Source organism: Molossus molossus, unplaced genomic scaffold, assembly GCF_014108415.1.
Source record: "Molossus molossus isolate mMolMol1 unplaced genomic scaffold, mMolMol1.p scaffold_m16_p_1, whole genome shotgun sequence".
In the NCBI taxonomy this organism is placed as follows: domain Eukaryota; kingdom Metazoa; phylum Chordata; class Mammalia; order Chiroptera; family Molossidae; genus Molossus; species Molossus molossus.
Genome location: NW_023425344.1, coordinates 71,271,595 through 71,298,394, shown reverse-complemented (window position 1 = coordinate 71,298,394; position 26,800 = coordinate 71,271,595). Strand labels below are relative to the sequence as shown.

At 36.6% G+C, this 26,800-nt stretch overlaps 1 protein-coding gene across 2 annotated transcripts in view; it reads right to left on the bottom strand.

Annotated features, from left to right (window-relative positions):
- GRID2 (glutamate ionotropic receptor delta type subunit 2) overlaps positions 1 to 26,800 on the bottom strand; it is a 1,393,668-nt gene that overhangs the window by 1,358,641 nt on the left and 8,227 nt on the right. The gene's annotated exons all lie outside the window — the stretch shown is intronic.

Genomic DNA, 26,800 nt, shown 5'->3' with positions numbered 1-26,800 from the left:
AGCTTGAAAGAAACTCAGAATTTCTTCACACTGCCATTAAGCTTTAGTTGGTAGCTAGAATTTTTTTTTTTTTTTTTTTTGTGCAAGACGTATGACTTCAACTGTAATTACAAGCTGAGAGGGACATTTCTGAGAGCACCAAAGCAGTCTGCCAGCAACCTGCACTTCTAAGCTCTAACCATCAGTCCCACTGAAATGCGTGCACCTATGAAGCATTTCTGCTGACTCACCATTTCAATTCAGTATGAAACAATACTCCAAATACCCTACTGTTGCTTCCAGTCTGCAAAGCCTAGTGTTAGCAAGTCTCCCTTCTGAATACTCTGATTTCAGTTTAAAATTTGAGTGTATATTATTTCACTTATGAAAAATAATTAAATATATATAGTACGTGGAGAGTTACTTCATTTATAGACACTGCAAAAAGAACCCTTTCTTGGAATCACTCAGGAAAAAAAAAATACAAAATTTCAAAATACTATCTCAAAATTTTCCAAGTACAGTCTCTGTAACTAAACATTTGTCTAAGACTTCTTTTCTCTTAGAAAGAGGAGAAGTGGCCTGGCTAGTGTGGCTCAGTGGTTGAGCATCAACTCATGTACCAAGAGTTCGCCGGTTCGATTCCAGGTCAGGGCACATGCCCAGGTTGCGGGCCTGATCCCCAGTGGGGGGCATGCAGGAGGCGGCCAGTTGATGATCTCTCTCATCGATGTTTCTGTCTCTCTCCCCCTCTCTCTTCTTCTCTTTCTAAAATCAATAAAGAAAAAAAAAATTTTTTAAAGAAAGAAAGAGAGGAGTAGAAAGAGAATTCTTAAAATCCTATCAACTCTGTCTTTGAATACTACCTCATTGGTATAGTGTATCCAACTATCAAATACAGGTAATCTGAAATCTGTGCCTTGGAAACACTCAAGGTAAAGTGACACATGCAGGTTCTCTGGTCACTGCTGCCTGGGAAGCCCTCCAAATGAAGAAAACTCCTCTGAAGGGGCACTGTGCCTGATTGTCTCAATCTGTGGCTCCTGGGTCCCTGTGCTATCTCCACACCATGCAATCTTTGTTCCGGATTACATGGGAAAGTTCTTAACTGCAAATCCTGATGTCTTTTGATCCATACAGATCTAAAATAACAAGAACCCTGGTGCAAACTGGAGTGAGGTTGTGGGGTGAGACGGTTCCAACAGCAGCAAGTGCTGCCCATAGATAACAGGACCCCTGCCACGTTGCCAGAGTGGTCACAGAAAGGTTTTGACAGCAAAAAAGAGCTGAGGGTATATCTCCCCATTGAAAAAAAATTAAACATGTTTAATGACGGTGAGAGTCTATGATACCATTATCATAATGCAATATGTGATTCCTGGTAGATTAAATAATAATCTTTTGTCTTTCTCCTTGAACTATTCTTCTACCATACTCACCCTTGTTTGCTCTGCTACCGCGTCACTAACATCCTTGCCAGAACGTGCACACACCAGGCACGTTTCTCTATCTTGTCCTCCCCTTCCCTCTCCTCGCTTCTAGAATACTGAATCCTAGATAACCACTTCGTTTCAGTCTCTGTTCTGTATCCTCTTCTCTGAAATGTCACTGACCGCCGATCTAAATGCATATCCTCCAGCACTATCTCTTTACCTGGCTGGCTTTTTCTTCCTACCCCTCTATCCTTTCATTATTTCTTTATTTCCTGACTCCGCTTTAGAATTAAGCTTCAGGAAGACGGCATTTGACTGTTTTCCCTCCTTTACTTATCACTATATACTCAGAACGTTAAAGAGTTAACAAGTACATTTAGATATTCCACAAAAATGCAATGAGTATGAAAAGAATACATGTTATTGAACTTTGTAATTTTTTTTTTATTTGACCCTCCTAACAATTTTATCAAGTAGATAGCATGGGGCTTATAATAAGGATTTTAAAAAAATCCTGTAAGATAACAAATTCATCCATCAACTTTATATGTAGATAACCATGAGACAGTAAGTCGGTGAGTACCTAACACCAAAAGAGCAAGCCTAGAGAAGTATGAATGTGACTGATCTGTGTTCCTGCAGTTCAGCATGACCGCTGAAAACCCACAGTGAAATAAGTGTGTAGATATCACATTTTTCCCCCTTTCTAATAAATGCCAAAGTCTATATGGAGAAGATTTAGAAAGAGGCCAGAAGACACGGCTCTGTACTATCGCCTTCCTGAAGAATTAGGTACTACAGGAAAAAAGCATTTGGGGACTGTAGATTCTAACCCACTTCTGATACTTGGCCACACAGGATTGTTATTCTTGGAATATTCATCATGTATGTAGGACTGGGCTGGCATAAGCAAAAGATCTGGCCCAGGTATCATGGCTAACTAACAGCTCCCATCTCTCAGTGGGAAAAGAAGGTGAAACAGAATAAATGGGACACATGTCTGGTTACTCCCTGGCTTCCAATCTACCCTAATTAGAAATCTGAGCTATGCTTTCCCAGTGGGAACCAGAGATTGAGAAGGCACAAAGAACCCTATCTCGAATTACAGGCAGGAATACTGCTAATCACAAATATTTAATTTTCCAAGAACAATGTGAAATGAATACCTACGCAAGCTTCAAGTGCTTGTATAACCAACTGGAGACACGTGAACAGATTCTCAAAGATGTAGATGTTGAGGCTGTTAGTGACTTTTTTATTAATCACTGACACTGAGTGCCTCCGAAAAAGCCACAATAAAATAATAGTCATTTGTAAAGCACGAACAAAGCATGGCTTGGGTTTTGTTTTATTTTTTTAAATGACAACTCACTAAAAGAGATATTTTGCTGTTTTTTCTTTTTCTCTTTCAAGATGATGGAAAATCAAATGCAAGGCTACAATAATACAAGAATGTGGTGAGAAATGTACAGGGCACCCTTCATCACACTGGTTAGAAAATCAGAGAGGGCTGTTAAGGCAAAATCTGGCTTCTTGTTGGCAAAGCTGCTATAAAAGAAAAAAAGAGCATAGGATACATGGAATAGGTACAAACACAGTGAAAACTATTCTCTAGACCATGCCTAATAAGGAAAGAAATGAGGACAGGTGTCAAACCCTATATTCTATGTTCTGTGCTGAGTGAAGTTGGACAAATCGTACAGCAAGGCCAGCTCCTGTACTTTCATCTGCAAAATGGGAATGATGATAATACCAGCATTTTTAGGGTTATTATAGAAATGTAATGAGATAATAGCTATAAAGGGTGTGTAATAATGACTGGCATATTGTATGTGCTAAATACATGTATTGGTTCTTATATATGATTATAAATAAGTGAAAAATCTTTCTCATTTCAGAGAATGAATTTAGTCATTTACTTTATGTTATCTTCTATATCCTTTCGTTATCTTCTATAGTATCCTCCATATTTTCACAGAGAGATAAATCAGACTACAGGGACATTTTATTTATTACATTTATGATAGTGACACCCAAGGTAGAAAAACTAGTTCAATGATCCTTTTGTACTCTATAGAAGCACTTCAATTGTATTTCATTTAAAATAATGGTGATTTTCAATAAAAGTCATTTTTCTTTATAGTACCTTTAAAATTAAATTGTGGATTTTATATTCAGGGTTCTATACAAATCGTGCTAATTTGACTTCAAATGTCCAAATAATTTACTGACCTTTAATCAGTTATAAACCCGTGGAGCAAGCTATATTGATTAAAATCACAGTAATAGCTCAATTTTGGAAGAAAAGTCAAGTTCAACTGAAAAGAGGAACAATTAGTAAATCAGTATCAATATATAAAACTGCCAAGATAATTAAATGCTTACCAAAATCACTGTGATTTCCCGCTCCCTTTATTTTCTCATAAAAACACAATTTCCCCCACAGAACTTTTTATATAAACATAGGACATGTAAAATTACCATTTAGTACAATAAAATTAGGAGTTTTAGAAAAAGAGTCAATGATTATTTTAAAACTAAATTAGAAGGTAATTGATTGTTATAGAATGCACATTAAAAATCAAAGAATAAGTTGAAAAGATCATACTTTAAAAATATAAAAAGTATAATATCAGATGGATTTGAAAAATAACATGAAGAAGGGTTATGTCTCGAAATGGATCAAGGCAGCAGAAAGATTATGAGCTCATAAAGTAACTAGAGAAACATCTATTTTATAAAAGTTCTAAAGCAAAACAGAAAAAGGATGCGAAAACCCTAAAATTGTTTAAGGTGTTTTCTGTAATATTAAACAAAGAGCAAATCTCTTTGAGTTTGAAAACAAGAATAAAATAACCCATATTTTCTTTTTTTAAAAAAATCTTTATTGTTGGATATAAAATGTATTACGGATGTTCCACATTTTTCCCCCATTGACCCCCTCCTCCCCACTCCAGCCCCCCTCCCACCTTTTCCCACACTATTGTCTGTGTCTATTGGTTATGCATATAAGTTCTTTGGTTTATTTCTTCCCACCCCCCCAACCCCTTTCCCTTTGAGGTTTGTCAGTCTAGCAATGAATTTGTACTTCTCAATCCCTTCACCTTTTTCACCCATTCCCCCAACCCCCCTCCCATCTGGCAACCAACAAAATGTTCTCTGTATCTATGAGAATGTTTCTGTTCTACCTGTTCATTTTGTTTGTAGATTCCATTGTTGATAGATATGTATTCATTGCCATTTTGTTTGTTCATATATTTTATCTTTTTCTTGGTTCAAGACAAAGAGAGAATCTTAAAAGCAGCAAGAGAAAGGCAGCTAGTTACCTACAAGGGAGTTCCCATTAGGCTGTCAGCTGATTTCTCAAAAGAAACTTTGCAGGCCAGAAGGGAGTGGCAAGAAATATTCAGAGTGATGAAAAGCAAGAACCTACAACCAATATTACTCTATCCTACAAAGCTGTCATTTAGAATCGATGGACATATAAAAACTTTCCCAGACAAGAAAAAGTTAAAGGAGTTCATCACCACCAAACCGTTATTATATAAAATGATGAAGGGTCTTTTTGAAATAACCCATATTTTCAAAGAAAGTTTTCCTCTTCATTTGACATAATTACAAAAATTAATAAACTCCAACTTAAAGATGTTTGGCAAATATGCAGAAAACCGACAAAAATAAAATGTACAATTATTTAAATAAAACTAGTATATTTTTGAGGTTTAGAGGGAAGGCAAGGACAAGGGGAGTATATTAATATTCACCGAAAATCATTCTGTTTCAGTCACTGGACTGGTTTAGTTGAGATTTTTGTTGTTGTTGTTGTTGTTTTTTATGGGGGGGGGGGTAGATTTGAAATAAATTGTCCAAGAGTGACAAAAACTGGGGTAAAATGGCATATTCTCCAGCAATTAAAATATATGTACAGTGACATGGTTTGATAGAGACAAAATTAACTTTAATATATCTTAGCAGAAAGGAGTGCCAGCCTTAGTTTCAGGGGGAAAGAGTGGAGAGGAAGGAGAGAGAGGAAAGAGGAAAAAGCATGTAGTTTGAGAAACAGGGTTTGGACCTGGGTAGACTCTTGTGGGCTCTTACTTCTAGGAGCAGTACTATAAATAGGCAGATACACTTACTGCCCCCAGCAAGCTTGTGGGAATAGTTCTCCAACAATTATGTTAGCAACCTCTAACACTATATTAGCAGGCTTCAAAGGAATTAATTACACCCTCTACAGCAACACAGACAGGGAAATGGACTAATCCTATCTTAATGAAAACAGTTATCCAATTCTACATAACTGGGCTATTTCCATCTACTAGGTCAGTAGCCCACATTAATACTTCTTTGATGCCCTGGCCAGTTTGGCTCGGCCATTAGAACATCAGCCTGCTGTCCAGAGAGATCCGGGTTTGGTTCCCGCTAAGAGCAGGTACGTTGCAGTTTGTCCCCAGCCCTGGTTGGGTCGTGTGGGAGGCAGCCACTAGATGTGTCCCTTTCACGTCGATGTTTCTCTCTCTCTCTCCCTCCCACTCTATCTGAACAAAAAATGGAAAAATGTCCTTGGGTGAGGATAAAAAAAAAAAAAAATTCTTTGATAATGTGACTATAGTTACTCTTTTTTTTTTTTTGTATTTTTGGTAAAGATTATGTTTAATAGACTAATCCAAACTCCTGTCTATGCAGTATTTACGTTACCGAACCTCTCAATTTGCTCACTGGCAACAGGAGGACTCTAGACTATAGACAGTCTGTAATATTCCCCCCAACTGTCTAAGTCTGTGCCTACATACTTTCTACAGGGGAGATGACCTATAAACAATAGGGTCTACCGGGTCCGAAAACCACCAGGGATGAAGAGACGGGCGCTGCGATCTTCTGGGGCGCACACAGTGAGAGGAAGGTGCTCTCAAGTCGAGCTCCATGTTTGAAAACATCGAAAGTAGTAACTGGGGTGCCAGAAATGGAGAAAAGGAGATAAGGTTCATATGAACTAGGTTAGCAAGGGAAATGCAAGTGTGCGGGTAAGAGGCCAATGCAGGGCATCACATGGTCATTCTTAAGGTAAACTGAACGTTGAACAGAGAGAAAGGGAAGTGTAATAGAATCTAGTGACTTTTACACCATTAGGAAAGGGCACTTTTCTTAGAGAGAAGCGTTTGGAGTTTGAATCAAATTAGCTAACACAAAAGTTATAGTATAATTCATTCAAAATCACCAAACGATATTTGATGATTTTTCCCTATATGAAAATAAAAACATTTTTCAATATGCATCTTTGACACTTTGACTGTGAAGGCTCTCTTCCTCTCATCTGGAGTATTTGCTGCTCTATAATATATTCATATAAAAAATAAAAATGATCAACATTGTTTCCTTGATGATGTCTACCTTTAAGATACAAAAAATGAAGCAAATTTAAATCTTTGTTGTAAATTCTCTTTACATTTCTTAGAACAATCCACTCCCTGTGAGAATATGTGTGCTTTATTTAGAACAAGAGATACAGCATCTGGGGTTAGGTGCAAATTGATGGGGTTGCCAATACCCAATGAGTTCTGCTGGGAGCTGCAGTCGAATCGCAGACTGAGAGAATGGATGTAAGCGAATAAGAAGCAGTGATTACAAATACCAATTTCTGATTTTGAAAAATCAGTAAAATGCTTTTATGTGAACAAAGACAACCTAGCTATTTTTCTTTCTTCTGCTGCCTGTGAAGAAAAGTAATTAAAAATAAAACAAGAACACAAAACCTAAGTCTATTTCTTCAATCAACATAAAAGACCTAGATAAGAGGAAGGAGCCACCTGTTGCCAAGTAAGATTCCCTGCCTAGTGGAGAGAATCTGCCCTGGGAACTTTGAGGCTGGGCCAGACCGCAAGCTAATCACAGGCCAGCAGATCTTAGTTTGCATGAGAATGCTGCCTCATTTTTTCCTGTTTGCCTCCAGTCAGACCTGGTTCATCCCTTTCACCCAGGCAGAAATCTTCATACTGCCATTTCCACTCTCAAGAGAGTCCTAGTTTGAATAATAAAGTGTAAGTTCAACTGATTTCAAATCAAAAGGTATGGCCACGAAGGCAGAGCTAAAGATCAGTACTAGTGATAACAAATAACATTTTAGCCATCTAGTTAATGTAAAGTGAGAGTGAAATATCATCTTTGAAGTAGTTAACGTTAAACTCAGTTACTTTAGCAAAGGCTTTCGACTTCGATTTATATATTGTGAAAAGCCATAGCTGATGTATCATAAAACTGTACATTTGAAAGCTCTATAATCTAATAACCATTGTCACACCAATATTTAATTTAAAAAAAATAAAATAAAGCAGAATGCCTTGCCTCAAAAATTAAAAAAAAAAAAAAAAGCCATAGCTATAAAACTGAATTAATATTTTGGGAACAGAGGATAAACAGGGAGTCCTATCTTAACTGAGGACTGGCATCCACTTTCTAACATACAACTAAGACCCAAGGCCCTGATTGGAAATATATTTAAATTACAAGTTCATTCACGTAAGTATGAATACTAGCTTTTGCAGAGTCCACAAGTCCTTATTTTAAATTGTATTACAGTTCCAGATGAGGGGGAGAGGAAGAAGAAACAGATACATTTGAGACCTTCAAAGTTTCATTACTTATTTAGAGACTTCACAGTTATGAATTGGCAAAGTGACCAAGGCAGAATTTAAATACAGTCTAAAACTCCAATATCAAATCCAGTGTTTCTATTTTTGGTACTATATGCCACTCTGTTTAAGAAACAAAAAATTACCAGTTATCACAGACTTTGACATGACTCAACTCACTCAGGTTGCCCTTCACTGATGCTAAATGTCTTATCCCTTAATCTATTCTACAACCAGTTAGAGAGCATGAGAACAAGCCCAGGAGATGCTGGAAGCATCCCTCCAAGGATGCACTCAATTTTCCACCCTTGCAATAGATTAACTTAGTAAGAACAAAAAAAGAGCAAGATGCCAAAATTAAGTTCTAATAATAGATCATAATATAAACTGCTTTTACTGGATTAAGCATTGACAGTATGTATTATAAAAATAATCTGGAAAGCTAGACTCTAAACAGAGACACACAGAGGACAAAAGAAGACGGGCTTATCTGGCTCTTCTCCTTTCCACTTTATTTTATTTTATTTTATTTTATTTTATTTATTTATTTATTTATTTTCATTTATCTTGAGATAGAACAGGAGGGAGAGAGGGAAGAAGAAAGAGACAGAGAAACATCAATGTGAGAGAGACACATCAAGTGGTCGCCACCCATACAACCCCAACTGGAGCCAGGGACAAACTGCAACCGAGATACACGCCCATAGCAGGAACCAAACCCGGGACTCTCTGATCCATGGGCCGACGCTCTAACCACTGAGCCAAACCAGCCAGGGGTCCTTTCCACTCTTTTCGTCCAGTGTTTCCACAGACATGCAGACACACTGCCTCTGCTTTCACATTCTCCAGGCTCCAGATCACTGTTTGCAAACATTTCTTATCTGAGAACACAGACCCTTAACTCTGCAGCAGAGTCTTCTGAGACTCAAAAACAAAACAAAAAACAAGGCCAACAAGATCCCTTTGGTGTGTTCTAAGATGTATATAGGACATGTGTCCCATTTCAGGATTAGCTTCTGCCATCCTAGGAGCAAAATGTTCCTTCCCTTCAGCTAATTGCATTTGCAGATAATGTGTAACTAAAGAATACAAAATGCTATGAAAATATTTTTTACCCTTCCATGCAATTTTAACAATTTACACAAGGGGATTCTACTTGTAATATGCACCAAAGAAATTTTTAATTACTATAATTTTATTTTCACTTTAGTCACCTAAGATTCTGTCAAAGATCATTCCACGTTAAAATTATTTTGAATGGAAATAGATAAATAAACAACACTAGTCTTTTAATTTTAGGCCTAGACTTTGATTTTTAAAAATGTATACTCATATAAGAAATGAGAATGAAAATATATACTTTAAAAGGTCGGTAAATTATTTAGAATTAATAATTCTGAACAGATACATAAGCACAGAAGAACTCTAAGTTCCTACTGTTGTAGAATTACTATTTTCTAAATATAAGTAGCTCAAAAATGGTTCACATTTTAAATTAAAAAAATGGTACTATTAGCATTGAATCTAAGAAAAATTTATAAAATAATGACCAGAAATACACTTTCCGTTTTTATATTTAAATACGATTGATCACTATGGAAAATGGCCATTCGTTTTCTCCCTATGAGGCACGAACGGGGATTACTGTGAAGCTGCTGTCTGGGATATAACACTTCACAGTCATGCCAAATAATTCTGAGTTCAAACCAAACTAAGTTTCTATCCTCTCATAATGGCTCCTTTATTATTAGCATCCTCATCCGCTCCGTCCCCCAAGACAGTACTCAAAAATGCTTTTAGCCCCAGCCAGTGTGGCTCGGTGGCTGAGCGTCAACCCATACACCAAGAGGTCGCCTGTTCGATTCCCAGTCAGGGCACATGCCCAGGTTGTGGGCCAAATCCCCAGTGGGGTGCATGCAGGAGGCAGCCAACCAATGTTCTCTCTCATAGATGTTTCTGTCTCTCTCTCCCTCTCCCTTGCTCTCTCTCTAAAATCAATAAAGAAAAAAAGTTTTTAAAATGATGTTAGACATTGTTATTTTATTCATGAGCAAGTTGATGTACACAAGCGTCTTAGGCTCTCTCCTAAGCAAATCCTCCTCTTTGTTCTCATTTGCCATGCCTGGAACAGCCCTGACCAACACTTCCAGAGTACTTCAAGGTATTCTAACTGGTCTCCACCTACCACACTGCCACCATAAAAGTCTTATAACACAAAGCTGGGCATCCCTTAGCCTAAATTATTTACATAAGCCCCATGGATCTCCTAGGGGTCTTACTAACTGCTTGCCTTCTCTCTTATTATACCCTCCACTGTAACTTATGTTTCTTCCAAATGGAATTTTTGCCATTTCCTCCATGCCAGACATTTTCATTATTCCATGGCCTTGACCACAGTGTGTCCCTGTCAGACACTGCTTTCCCATGGCAATGGTGAACAAACTTCTTTTTTCCATTAGAGCCAATTTATAAAATAGAATAAATTACACAGGCCATACATTTTCTCATTCAAAATTACAATAGTTGAGTTTCATGAGTTATGTGGGGGTTTGGGGGTAGCTATAACATAACATACTTCACTGAAGAATATATGTGAATTTTGACACCTGCATACCAATCCCTAAACAACACAGACACAACGTTCTATTATTTCAACTCTTATTCACAAAAAATATTTTAAAGTTCAACAAGCATTTTATTTTTTAAAACAACATTGTTTAAATGGTAAAAAAAAAAAAAAAAAAAAAAATGGCAGCAACCCAACTGTAGAGAAGAAAGGTTAAATACATTAAGAAAGGTTAAATACATTACAGTGTATCCACAAAGTGGAATATGACAACCACATGCATAAAAATGAAACTGGACCTAATCTTACACCAACAACAAAAGTTAACTCGGAATGGATTAAAGACTTAAATGTAAAACCTGAAACCACAAAACTTCTGGAAGGAAACGTAGGGCCTAAACGTCTTGACATTGGTGTTGGCAGTGTTCCTGGATCTGACACCAAAAGCATAAACAACAGAAATAAAAATAAAAAAAGGAGGACAGCGTGAAACCAAAAATCTTATGCACAGCCAAAGAACCGATCCACAAAATGAAAAGTCAACCTACAAAGTGGGAGACAGTATTTGCGAGTCATATATCTGATAAGGGTTAATATCCAAACTACATTTTATAAAAACTCATACAACTCAATAGTAAAAAATAAATAAAAATAAAAATGGGCAGAGGAACTGAACAGACAAGTTTTCCAAAGAAGACATTCAATATTGGCCAACAGGTACATGAAAATGTACTCATTCACCATCACTATCAAGGAGATGCTAATTAAAATCACAGAGATATCACCTCACATCTGTGAGATGGCTAGTATCAAAAAGGCAATAGACCCTGACTAGATGGCTCAGTTGATTGGAATGTTGTCCCACACAGCAAAATGCTGCAGGTTCAGTTCCCAGTCAGGGCACATACCTAGGTTGTGGGTTCAATCCCCAGTCAGGGGATGTAAGGGAGGCAACCAATCAATGTTTTTCTCTCACGTTAATGTTTCTTTCCCTCTTCCTCTCCCTGTACTTCCCTCTCTCTTCTCTCTCTCTCAAATCAATAAAAAATATATATCCTCAGGTAAGCATTAAAAAAAAAGACAAAAGAGAACAAGTGCAGGTCAGAGAACCTTTGTGTACTGTTGTTGGGAATGTAAATTGGTGCAGTTACTATGAATAACAGAATGAAGGTTTCTCAAAGAAATAAAAATAGAACTACAGTATGATCCAGCATTTCTACTTCTGGGTATATATCCAAAGGACTTGAAATCAGGACCTCAAAGAGATATGTGCACTCCTATGTTCACTGCAGCATTAATCACAATAGCCAAAAAAATCTGTCTGTCAAAGGATGAATGGATAAAGATGTAAGATATATATACATAAAATATTCCATTATTTGATATATCATATATATATATATAGATATATAATATATAGAATAATGGAACATTATTCAGCCATGGAAAGAAGAAAACACTGCCGTTTTCGACAGCTTGAGGGCAGTAGGCTGAGTGAATAAGTCACATCAGAAAGTGAAGACAAATACTGTATGGCATCGCTTATATGTGGAATCTAAAAAAGCTGACCTCAGAGAAACAAAGAATAGAATAATAGTTACTAGGGGCTGGGATGGGTGGAGAAATTGGGGAGATTACTCACAGGGTACAAACTTTCAGTTATAAGAATGACAGTTCTGGTAATCTAATATATGGTATGGTGTTTATAGTTCATACTATGGTATTGTATACTTGAAAGTGGCTAAGAAAGTAGATCTTCAGTGTTCTCATCACAAAACAATGTACTTTTTACATGATGGGATGGAGGTGTTCGTGCTACTGTGGTAATAATTTTGCAATATATAAGTATACAAAATAACTATGTTGCAGACTTTACACGGTGTTATATGTCAATTAGATCTCAATAAAACTAGAAAAAAATAACCTCTTCTCTGCCTCTGAGGTTGTTTTGTGGAAGCTTTTCCCCTCATTCCTTCTGATTTGCATGGATTAAAATGACCTATTCCATTGGACATTCAATCAAGGGCCACATCATGAGCCTCAACCGGCTGCAAGAGCTCTTTCTCTTCTCATTATTGCAAAATATATCCCAGTTTATAATTGGAGTAAAATACATATTAAAATATCAAAATATCAAGTAGATGGATTAGCTTTATCATTAATTACTATAGCACATAATAACATCTATATAAAATCAAGAACATAATCAACTTCTCAAGAGTATTTCTCAGGATACTTTACAAAAGAATGGTTCATACTTTCTTACCAAAGGGTGAGAGAAAAGTTGTTAATACTAGCAAAATATGAATTACGAACATATTACATATTCTCTCTTTATATATGTATTATGAAATATTAAAAACATGAAATATTCTGAACTTCCCCTCATGATGTGGACCTGGTTTTTCTCTCTGTACAGTCTTTCCCCTATTCTCTCTCACTTCAACACGTAAGGGCACTCCCTGTCCTAAAGGAAAAACAAAGATTCTAAGATAAGGGTAGAGAAAGCAACCTCTTGTTGAATCCACCAAAGAGAGTCATACTATATTTTAACACAAACTTCTTAATTATTCTCTCACTTGTCATTTAATGGTCTTGGCATATTGTAAGTACTTGCTTCCCCTCCAAAAAATGTTAGGGACTGAGCCACCCTCTGTGCTGAATGGAGTCTACAAGGCAAACCTCAATCCCTAACCAAAGTGGAACTGAACTGAATCAGTACATTTCACTGTAAGGAAAGGCAACAGCAGACATATAATTACTTACAAGTCAATTACAAAGTTTCATGTTTATAAAATTATAAATTTTATAAAATTATATAAAGTTTCATGTTTATAAAATTATTAAAAATTTCATGTTTATAAAATCATGTTTCATTATTATAAAACAAACACTGTGCAACAACCATTCAGTTTAATAAATAAGACACAATGGATGTCTCCTTGATCACATCACTTGCCTGTCTCACTTATTTTCAAATTAACCCCAAATTCACCATCAACCATATTTTTACATTTGTTATTGTCATTTGCTTCACAGTTGCTTTTCATTTTATTTATTTATTTATTTATTTATTTATTTATCATTTATTTATTTATTTTTAATCCTCACCCGGGGATATTTTTCTATTTATCTTCAGACAGAGTGGGAGGGAGGGAGAGAGGAAAAGAAAGGGAGAGAAACACTGATGTGAGAGGGACACATCAAGTGGTTGCCTCCCGCAAAACCTCAACCAGGACCAGGACTAAACTGCAACAGAGGTACATGCCCTTGACCAGAATCAAACCCGTGACTCTTTGGTCTGTGGGCTGATGTTCTAACCACTGAGCTAAACCTGCCAGGGCCACAGTCACTTTCTAAAAGTGAAATATTCCTCTTAGTTGGTATGGCTCAGTGATTGAGCATCAACCCATGCACTAAGAGGTTGCCAGTTTGGTTCCTGGTCAGAAAACATGCCCAGATTGTAGGGAGCACGCAGGAGGTGGTCAATCGATGATTCTCTCTCATATCAATGTTTCTGACTCTCTCTCAAAAAAATTCAATAAAAACATAAAAATTAAAAATAAATAAAAGTGAAATATTTAAATTAATCCTTATGGGCTGGGAATATACAATGCAGATTCAATAAACAATACAGTTATCAATAAACAATTCCTGTATATTGATAGGAATGTCAAACCAACACAGCATATACGAAATCACCCAAATATTTTAAAAGTAAAGTTGAAATCCATATATTTTCTTTTAAAAATCACCATAGACATTACACACAGAAACAGAGCTGATCATGAGGGTGATAGTGTCAGCACCATCAACTCTGAAGGGCACTTTTTTTTTTTTTGGTACGTGCCTCTAATGGGAACTGAACCTGGGACTCTGTGGTCCGCAGGCCAATGATCCAACTGCTGAGCCAGACCAGCCATGGCTCCAATAGGCACACTTTTCCACCAAATAATATTCTTCATTCTGCTCCCAGCCTGCATCAGAGTAGTCCTCTTTGGTGATCTGGAAGCTTCAATGCTCTTACAGTTTCAGGAGCCAAGAGGAAGTTTTATCTTCAGATTCTGAGCAATATTTTGAGAAATTAAAACTATATCTCCTCAGTAAACCTGTTCATATGAGCATTCAGAGGCTGATTTTCCAGTTTATGGAGTATCTAAAAATCTCTTTGCCCCCAATTCCTTGCTTTCAGCCACTGCGTTGCTGATTAGCAATGCTACTGAAGGGTGAACAAGAAAAATAAAAAGAAAGACTAAGAACAGTCAGTTCTGTTGTTTATTAACTGTTTCATCAATCACAACAAGAACCCTTATGGAGAAATATGAAAGTACTGGTGAGTTAGTTTTTGAACACTTTCAATTTTTAATGCTTGTCTAATTCATAATTACATTTATATAATTCAAAGTTGGTATAAATATGTTTTTCCAATAACACTTATTCCACTTGAAAAGGTAACTAATTTTACTTGTTTTGTGAGACAATTTTCTCTTTTCGTTGGCTATAGTACAAAATTCATTTTCTATACATCTTGAAAAAAGTGCAGATTAATAATGTGAATAGTAGTATACACATAACTTCAAAAGAGAAAGAAAAAGCAATTTATTTTCTCAACCCAAGAAACCATGTTTAGAGGAATGATCTCATATGTGGTATTAATTTAGAAAGAATCTCATTAGTTTTATTGATTATAGGACAACTGGGTCTTAAAGCGACCTCCTTTACTGGATCTTATAGCATAACTACTGGCATCTATAGAAAAAAAAAAAAGATGAAAAGAGGCAAATGGTAGAGACTTTCTCTTAGCACTGACTATAGCATGACTATATTGATTTCATAACCTGTGGTTACAATAAGGTGAATGATTAACCATCAGAAAGCTGAGTAAAGGAGGAGAGGATAAATGGCAGTGGAGTGAACAGAAGCTACACAGACTATCTCCCAGGACCAGCTGTAATTACAACTAAACAAAGACAATCATCAGGAAAACAAAAAAAACAAAAAACTGAAAAGCAGTTGGAGAGAACCCATATAACCAGGAACAGAAAAAGGACACTAAATCAAACCTGGTAGGAAATGTGAAGGCACGAGAGGGTGGACTGGGAGCCCATGGACAACAGCTAAGGGTTATTTTAGTTGTTAGTGTTTTTTGCTGAGAAAATCGGTGAAGTGGGGTTAAAAACCACCAAATCAGCTATAGCCACTAACCTTGGGCTCCAACAGAGAGGGGGCAGACTGGACTAGAACTGTGTGGAGAGAGTAAAGACCTCGTGGCTCAGGAGAGAGCTGTACAGGAGGGCATCGGGGAGCTTTGTGCTGAAAAACTCCCTCATAGGGCAGAAGCCATCTACTCAAAGAGCCCCTTCCAAGAGAGCTCAAGGTAGAAGCAATGGCCCCTCCCTCAGGAATTCAACAACAACAGGCCAGGCCAGTGAAATGCAAATTGAGGCTCATTAACATACAGAATCTGATAACAAGCAAGAACACCACCCACTGGAAATGCTCTTACACCTGAGAGATTTTTCATTCATCTGAGTGCTACAAATAGAAGCTCATCAAGTAACTGAGACTAATAGCCTCTAGGCAAAAGCTAGAGGATGACTAAACCATTCCTTGGCCTGCAAATCTACCCAGGAAAGTAAGGTTTGACAATGATGTTTTTTTTTTTTATGGCTTTTTTTTTTTTTTTTCCTCCCCCGGACATTTTCTATTTTTGTCAGAGAGCGCGGGAGTAGAGAGAGAGAGAGAGACCGATGTAGGGACACATCGAGTGCTGCCCCGCATGACCACCACGACAACTCAACAGTAGTCCCTTACTGGAACGAACCGGTTTCCGGGCAGGCGGACCTCACCGCTGAGAACCGGCCAGGGCGACAATGATGTTATGTGGTCCCACACTATAAGTAGAGCAACCAACCGAGAAACCACCCATGGGAAAATTTGAGCTCCACAAATGAGATAGCAAAAGTAGAGAATACTCCCAGGAAAAAGAATACAGAAAAGGATAATTAAATGGAATTATGCAATATATCAGAGGCAGAGTTCAGAATAATTAATTTTAAGGAAGCTCGACAGTATGAGTAAAGAACTCAATACCATGAGGAAAGATATAGAAACATTGCAAATCAACCAATTGGAAATAAAGAATGACATAGGAGAAATAAAGAACACAATGGAAGGAATAACTAGCAGAGTAGAGGAAGCTGAGGACCAGATTATTGAAACGGAAGAAAGGGTAGAAAAAAATCAACCTATCAGAGAACAACAAAGAAAAAATAATAGTTAAAAAGGAGGAAGACAGCTTAAGAGAACTGTGGGGCAATATTAATTGTAACAACATCCCCATCATTGGAGTGCCAGAAGAAGAAGAAATTGAGCAAGGATTAGAGAATATAGTTGAAGAAACAGTGACAAAAAACTTCCCTAATTTGGTGAAGGACAAGAACATGCAAGTTCAAGAAACACAGAGAGCTCCAAGGAAGAACACAAAGAGGTCCACACCAGGACACATAGTAATTAAAATGCCAAAAATTAAAGACAAGAGAGAACCCTAAAGGCAGCAAGAGATAAGCAACAGGCTACCTACAAAGGAACCCCCATAAGGCTATCAGCTGACTTTCAACAGAAACACTACAAGCCAGAAGGAAATGGCATGAAGTAATCAAGGTTATGAAAAACAAGGATCTGAATCCAAGACTACTCCATCCAGAAAAGCTATCATTCAAAATAGAAGGTGAAATAAAGAGCGTCCCAGACAAAAAAAAAAGTATAAGGGAATATATTAACACCAAACCAGCACTGAAAGAAATGTTAAAAGGACTGCTGTACTTAGCAGAAGATATAGAAAGAAGATTACACCCTGGCTGGTTTGGCTCAGTGGTTAGAGTGTCGGCCTGCAGTCCAGAGAGATCCGGGTTCATTCCCACTAAGGGCATGTACCTCAGTTGCAGTTTGTCACCGGCCCTGGTTGGGTGGTGTGGATGGCAGCCACTCGATGTGTAAGTTTCATGTCGATCTCCCCACCCCTCTCTTCCTCTCTGCTCTATCTGAACAAAAAACTGAAATAATGTCCTCGGGTGAGGATAAAAAAAAAAGATTAGAACAACAATAAACAAAAAAATGGCAACAAGTTAAGTACATATCAATAATAACCTTAAATGTAAATGGATTAAATGCTGTGATCAAAAGACACAGAGTAACTGAATGGATAAGAAATCATGACTCATATAAATGTTGTTTACAAGAGACCCGCCAAACAACAAAAGATTCACATAAGTTGAAAGTGAAGGGATGGAAAAAAATTTTCAAAGCAAATGGAAAGAAAAAAAAAAAAAAGCTGGGGTAGAAATACATCCAATAAAATAAACTTCAAAACGAAGGCCATAACTAGAGATAAAGAAGGTCACTACATAATATTAAAAGGATCTATCCAAGGGAAGATATAACTTTGGTAAACATATATGCAACCAATATAGGAACATCAAAATACATTTAAAAGCTTCTGGAGGACTTCAAAGGAAAAACGGACAGCAGTCCAATCATAGCAGGGGACTTCAACACCCCACTGACATCACTGGATAGAGCCTATAGAGAAAAAATTTACCAAGGAAACAGGCACTCTAAATGATGCACTAGATCAAATGGATTTAATAGATATCTAAAGAGAATTACACCCCAAAACTGCAGAATTCACATTCTTCTCAAGTGCACACAGGATTTTCTCAAAGACAGACCACATGTTAGGACATAAACAAAGTCTCTACAAGTTCAAGAAGACTGAAATCATATCAAGCATCTTCTCAGATCACAGTTGCATGAAACTAGAAAGCAATTACAATAAAAACACTCAAAAACATTCAAACACATGTAGGCTAAATAGCATGCTATTAAACAATAAACGGGTTATGAAGGAGAACAAGAAAGAAATGAAAAACTTTCTGGAAACTGATGAAAATGAACACACAACACAAAATCCATGGGACGCAGCAAAAGCAGTCCTGAGTGGGAAGTTCACAAAACTACATGCCTACCTCAAGAAACAAGAAAAATGTCTAACTCACTATCTAACCTCACAACTTGAAGAACTACAAAGCAAACAAAAAGAAAATCCCAGAGCAAGCAGAAGGGAAGAAATAGTAAAGGTCAGAGCAGAATTAAGCAACAAAGAGACTAAAAAAACAATTCAAAAAATATCAATGAAACAAAGAGCTGGATCTTTGAAAAGATAAACAACACTGATGGACCATTGGACAGACTCACCGAAAAATGGAGAGACTCACTAAGAAACAAAGAGAGAGGACCCAAATAAACAAAATCAGAAACGAAAGAGAAGAAACAACTGACACCACAAAATACAAAGGATCATCAGAAAATACTATAAAAAATTATACACAAACAAATTGGACAATCTAGGGGAAAAGGACAAATTTCTAGAATCACATAGTCTCCAACACTGAACTGGGAAGAGATAGAAAAATTGAACAGACCAATTACAAATAAGGAAATTGAAATTGTAATCAAGAAACTACCAGCAGACAAAAATATCCCGGGCATGGATGGTTTCACTGGGGAGTTTTACCGAACATTCAAAGAAGAACCAACATCCATTCTCCTCAAACTATTCCAAAAAATTAAAGAAGGAAGACTCCCAGACTCGTTTTATGAGGCCAACATAATTCTAATTCCAAAACCAAAATAAGACACTACAAAGAAAAAAAAAAACTACAGGCCAATATCCCTGATGAACATAGAAGCCAAAATCCTTAACAAAATACCAGCAAATCAGATCAAGCAATACATTAAAAAAATGATTCACCATGACCAATTGGGATTCATCCCAGAGATGCAAGGCTGGTACAATATTCGCAAATCAATAAATATGATACACCACATAAACAAAATGCAAAATTAAAAATCATATGGCCCTGGCTGGTTTGCTCACCAGTTAGAGCATCAGCCTGTGGTGCAGAGAGACCCGGGTTCGGTTCCCGCTAAGGGTATGTACCTCGGTTGCAGTTTGTCCCTGGCTCTGGTTGAGTCATGAGGGTGCCAACCACTCGATGTGTCCCTTTCACACTGATGTTTCTCTATCTCTCTCTCTCCTTCCCACTCTATCTGAACAAAAAATAGAAAAAAATGTCCTTGGGTGAGGATAAAAAAACAAACAAAAACCATATGATTATATTAATAGATGCTGAAAAACATTTAACAAAATCCACCACCCATTTCTGATAAAAATGCTCAGCAATGTGGAAACAGAGGGACCATATCTCAACATAATAAAGGCCATATATGAAATAACTACAGCCAATATAATACTCAATAGGCAAAAACTAAAAGCATTTCCCTTAAGAACAGGAACAACACAGTATGTCCACTTTCGCCACTCTTATTTAACATAGTTCTAGAAGTCTTAGCCACAGCAATTAGACATGAAGAAAACGTAAAAGGAATCTAAATTGGAAAGGAGGAAGTGAAACTGTCATTATTTGCAGATGATATGATATTGTACATAGAAAACCCTAAAGACTCCATCAAAAATCTACTTAATTTATTAAATAAATTTGGCAAAGTAGCAGGATACGAAATTAACATCAAGAAATCAACAGCATTCTGAGACACAAATAATGAACTCACAGAAAGAGAAACTAAAAGGTAATCCATTGTAGCAAAAAAACTAACATACCTAGGAATAAACTTAGTTATTTAGTTAAGGAATAAACTTAACTAAAGAGGAAAGAATATGCTCTCAGAAAACTACAGGACATTAAAAAAAACAATAGAAGATATTAAAAAAGTGGAAGCATATATCTTGTTCATGGATTGGAAGAATTAACATCATTAAAATGCCCATACTACCCAAAGCAATGTATAGATTCAATACAATTCCCATTAAAATACCAATTACATATTTCACAGAACTAGAACAAATTCTCTAAGAGTTTATATGGAACCAAAAAATATCACAAATAGCCACAGCAACCTTGAAAAAGTTGAACAAAGTAGGAGGGATCATAATACAAGATACCAGGCATATATATAGAACAATAGAACAGAGCAACAACCCCAAAATTGACCCAAGATATTATGCTCAATTAATATTTGACAAAGGTGGCAAGGGCATATAATGGAGTAAAAGACAGCCTCCTTAATAAATGGTGTTGGGGATAATTAGACAACTACATGCAAAAAAAAAAAGAAAAGAAAAGAAAAGAAAGGAACTAGACCACCACCTTACACCATACACAAGAATAAACTCAAAATGGATAAAAGACTTAAATGTGACTCATGAATCCATAAAAATCCTAGAAGAAAATGTAGGCAACAAAATTTCAGACATCATATACCGCAGAATTTTCACTGATACAAGAACTAAGGCAAGAGAAACAAAGGCAAGGAAATAATAATAAATGGGACTACATGAAACTAAAAAGCTTCTGCACAGCAAAAGAAACAACCAACAAAATAGAAAGGGAACCCACTATATGGGAGAGCATAACTGCCAACAATACATCAGATAAGGCGTTAATTTCCAAAATATATAGAGTGCTCATACATTGCAACAAAGGAAGACAAAGAACCCAATTAAAAAATGGGCAGAGGACCTAAAGAGACATCTCTCCAAACAGGACATACAAATGGCTAAGAGACATATGAAGAAATGCTCGACATCAATAATCATCAGAGAAATGCAAATTAAAACAATTATGAGGTATCAGCTCACACCTATCAGAATGGCCACCATCAACAAATCATCAAACAACAAGTGCTGATGAGGGTGTGGAGAAAAGGGGACTCTAGTACACTGCTGGTGGGAATGCAGACTGGTGCAGCCACTATGCAAAACGGTATGAAGTTTCCTCAAAAAATTAAAAATGGACCTGCCATTTGACCCAGTGATCCCACTTCTAGGAATACCCTAAGAAGCCTAAAACACCATTTAGAAAGAATATATGTACTCCATATGTTCATAACAGCACTATTTACAATCCCTAAGATCTGGAAACAGCTCAAGAGTCCATCAATAGATGAGTGGATAAAAAAGCTGTGGTACATATACACAATGGAGTACTATGCAGCTGAAGAAAGAAAGATCTCTTATCCTTTGAGATGACATGGAGGGACCTGGAGAGTATTATGCTAAGCAAAACAAGCCAAGCAGAAAAATACAAATATCACATGATCTCACTTACTTATGGAATATAATGAACAGAAAAAGCTGATGAACAAAATAGACACAGAGACATAGATATAGGGAACAGACTGACAAACCTCAGAAGAGGGGGGGAGGGGGGATGGAAGAGATAAACCAAAGAACTTACATAAATGCATAACTAGTGGACATAGACAACAATGTTGGAGGGAAGGGGGAATTGGGAAGAGGTTGTCAATGGGGGAAAACGGAGAAACATTTGTAACAAAATAAATCAATAAAAAAAGAAAGAAAGAAAGAAAGAAAGCTGAGTAAAGAGATTTCTACTATAAATTAAGATCTGTAAGTGATAGTGTTATCACATTTATAATTTTTTTCTGAAATATATGTTTGCTTTATGGCACCTTAAGGGCATCATAAAGATGGCATTTATCGAATTATCACAATCTCCTTTGTCATAGTAGACCCTGTCTTTCAACTGTGAGTCTTGAATTGCTCTACTCTCAGCTTCCTGATAATACTGTATTAACCCAGAAGCCAGACATGCCAAAAAGCACCTAAAGAATGGAAAATATATTATGTGTGTAATTTGTATCCAACAAAGTACATAATAAGCATTTGTTGAATGAAAAAGGTCACTTGTCATGGTTTCCATGTAACCTTAACAGTATATTTTCTGCAAATGAATATGAGGATGTAGATCATGATTTCTTAGCTTGAAAATAATGGATTATCAAAAATGTCCAAAATTCATCTTGACTACACCACCAGGGAACAGACGAGTAACTCCTCTCAAATCTGTGCATGAGCCCATGCTAATGAGGTGTTAAAATTTTTTAACAATTTTATTAAGAAGAAATTTATAATGATTTTCATAAAGGCCATGCCTCCCTTGGGCTAAGCTGAGAATTGCTGGTGTTTCAAAAAAGAAAATTCACTAGTTTCCTGTTATCACCATTCATAGAATCAGCAAAGAAGAACTGACACAGAAAAGCAAAGCAGTAATTGCCACTATGCCACTAACAGAGTTTTGTTTGTTGTCAGATTGTGGGGGTTATCAGAAGGGAGAATCTCTCTTCTAGATTTTAATTCTCTTTAAACTACATGCAACACAACAATGACAATGACTCTCTTAATCCCCTTTAGCTCCTAACAGATTACCTTTTCTTCGGTTTTTAAGATAATAAGCCAATGTAACATGCGCTGCCAGTGTGGTATGTCATTTTAGTAATATCCAGGTTAAAAGTAAACTAAGCACTTTTCCAATTTCAGGTGCCCATTATAATTTAAATTTGGATTTAAACCTGCTTATCATTTCCTTCAAATGATTACATTTCACAACCCAGGAAGTTATGAAATAGTAAGTTTAAAATATCTTTTGATATTGTATATCTCATTAATTATGTTCCTATGCTCCAGCCATAACACAACTTGCTTTTTTATCAGTCACTGTTATGCCCAAACCAAGGACTCCTGTCTGCTCACCGTTCATGTGTTACATGTTTACACATCAATTAATAAATGTAACCAAACAGAAACAACTATGTGACATTCATATAACATTGTTTCCCTAAGTGAAAATGTTTTTTATTGTTTTATTTTTTTTAATTCTCACCTGAGGATACTTTTCAATTTATCTTAAGAGTGTGTGTGTGTGATAAAGAGAGAGAGAAAGAAAGAGAGAGAGAGAGGTGTCGATGTGTGAGAGACACATCAAATGGTTGTCTCTTGCACAACCCCGACCAGGGCCAGGACCAAACCACAACCAAGGTACGTGCCCTTGACTAGAATCAAACCCCAGGCTCTTTGGTACGCAGGCCAATGCTCTAACTGTTGAGCCAAACAGGCCAGGGCAAGACAAAATGTTTTTATAGAGGAGAAAACACTGGAAATCACACACACACACACACATACACACACACACACACACCACAGAAAAAAATACAATTCACTGACTACTGCATTCTTATTTTAATACAAATCTTATTTTAGCTGCAAAATCAATGTAATATGCATAACTTACATGTTATTAATAGGAGACCAAGGAAATAACTAAGATTCCTTTTCAGAAGTCTGAATTCTGAGATTAGAAAATTTAAAACATTTCCTTTCCTCATTTTCACCTATGACTAAAGATCTGTCAGCTATGGTATAGAACAAATAGAAGTGGAAATCCCATAAAAGAAAATATTTAAATGTGTCACTGAAAATTAATATCATATGAATTTCTTTCATCTATTTAATTTCTACGTGGCAATGATATGCACTGACTTATGAAATAACTATATTCTTTTTTTTAAACTGTTCTAAAATGATGTTTTAAGTAAATCAAATGCATAACAATATTTACTTAGAAGAAACCTATAATCAATTCAAATGTGTCTATTGCTACAAGGGGATTTTACGTTATTTTAATACTACTATATAGGAATATTGTAGGTTCTTAAAATTAGGACATTAAATTGCATATCGATTCTATTTGTAATGGTATACTAATACTCTTTAAGGTATAATCCACTCATAATTTCAGGTAAGAAATGTTAATCTCAGTTTGAGTGCTAATCTGAGAAACTAAATGAAGTACAATGCAGAACAACTAATAGAGTTTGTTTCAGAAAATACATCTAAGCTCCTCTGGTTAATTCTACTGGTAATGGCCTGTGTAACATTTGATCCAAGATTACAAAACAAAAACAAATAACAGTGCTATCCAATCACCTGCTGTCCAAACTAAGAAATCAAATAGATTTAAATAACAAACATCAGGAAGAATATATGTACCTCCATGTTCATAGCAGCACTATTTACAATAGCTAAGATCTGGAAACAGCCCAAGTGTCCACCAGTAGATGAATGGATAAAAAAGCTGTGGTACATATACACAATGGAGTACTGTGCAGCGGTAAGAAAGAAAGATCTCTTATCCTTTGAGACGACATGGAGGGACCTGGAAAGTATTATCCTAAGTGAAAGAAGCCAAGCAGAAAAAGACAAATACCACATGATCTCACTTATATACGGAATATAATGAACATAACAGTCTGAGGAATACAGTAGACCCAGACACATGGAAGTAGGGCACAGACTGACATCCCCCAGAAGAGGGGATGGGGGGTGGGGGGTGGGAAGAGATAAACCACAGAACTTATATGCATGTATGCATGACCAATGGACATGGACAACTAAGCCGGGGACGGGGCGGAGGTGGGGTGGGGTGGGGGGTGCCAATGGGGTAAAAAGGTAAAATATCTGTAACAAAAAAATAAATAAAAATTCATAAAATAAAATAAAAAATAAATAAACAAAAATAAATAAATAACAAATATTTTATTTTAGCCCTGGCCGGTTTGGACATCAGCCTGCGGACCAGAGAGTCCCGGATTTGGTTCTGGCTAGGGGCACGTACCAAAAAGAATAAATAAAAATAAATAAATAAATATTTTATTTTAAATCTCTTATGAGTGAATGTGTAAAAATTACATCTGTATCCCAACACTCACCTTTAAAAACAAAATCCTCCCTTTTTCCTCATATTCCTGTCCTACCACTCCTTTGTTTTTCCTTATTAGCAAAACCCATAGAGTTCCTCAAGTCCCATTATATTTTTTAATCCTCCCAGTCAGTATGTTGTCCTTTCCAATCCACAAAAAACACTTTTTATCCACATTACCTTGGTCCTCAAAATTTCCAAACGTAGTCGTCAAGGCTCCATTTTCATCCACAGAATTTGGCAAGGTGTCTCGTGTACTGCTTCTGGACACTATCCTCACTTGGCTTCCAGAAGACCACGCCCCCTGCTTTTCTTTCTAACTCACAGGTCACTCATTTTGCTCTTTTCCTAGGTCCTCCCCCTCTCGCTGAGCCTCTACATGGCTCAGTGCTGGAGTTCCACTCTCTACACAGTTATTCCCTAAGTGAGCTACCCCCACCCATCGCTTTAAAGGCCATGTCTACAATGATGAATTACAAATGTGCTGCTTGAATCCGTACATTCCACAATCAAAGAATCAAATGCTGATGTAAATTCTCAAATTTGATGTGTAATAGGAATGTCAAATATAATAAGTGAAAATTTTGATGTCTATCGAAAACTTGTCCATTGCCCATGTGCCCATTTTAGATAACAGTAACACATTTCACCCTCTTGACGCAGGTAAAATACCTTGGAACCTTCTTTCCTTCCTCTGGATTTCTCCCAGCTGAATCATCAATCAGAAGAATCCTCTCTCTTCTACCTTCTAGAAAAGTATTCATCTAGTTCAGCTACAAACTAGTCCAATGCACTACTGTCAAGCTAAAATTCATGCAGTATTTATTCTACTCCACCCAGTCTGCCCAAGCACTATAAGTTACCTTTCTAAAATACAAACCATTGTTTATTACACATTTAATCTCAACACTCCATTGGGCCTCCTATATACCCAGAAGATCTAAATACTTTGCCATGACTACTATTAAGTCCCTACAGGGTCTTTCCTAGTTGTCTCTCAGACGTTATTTCCTTCTACTACCTGCTTTGCTCACTAAACTATAACCACATTGACTTTCAAGGTTTTCCTTAAACAAACCACGCAGATCCCTTAGTGTCTTGTCTCAGGGCCATTGCCTTGGCTATGTCTTCTGCCTGAAATCCTTATTCATCAGATTTTAATCACTTCTCTGCTCCAATGAGCATCTCTTGAGAGAGTTCTTACCAGACCATCCTATTCAAAATAGCAACTTCATTCACCTGCCATTCCCTCATTTTTCATCATAGATTTATCACTACCTGACATTTTAATATATATTTTGTTATTTCTCTTTTGTCTGCCCTATGAGAATGTCAGCTCCTTAAGTTAAAAGAAGAAGTTTACTTTTCAACAATTTCAGAGCCTAAAATCACTACTTCATAGAGGAGAGATTCAGAATAAATGTATGTGGAATGGAAAGAACCTGATCCCTATTAGCACACACACTGCATGTTGGTAGCAATGCTTACTTTATCCACAGTTTCAGGAATATTAACGTCTCAAACTATAATGATTTTAATAATGAAGCAAGCACT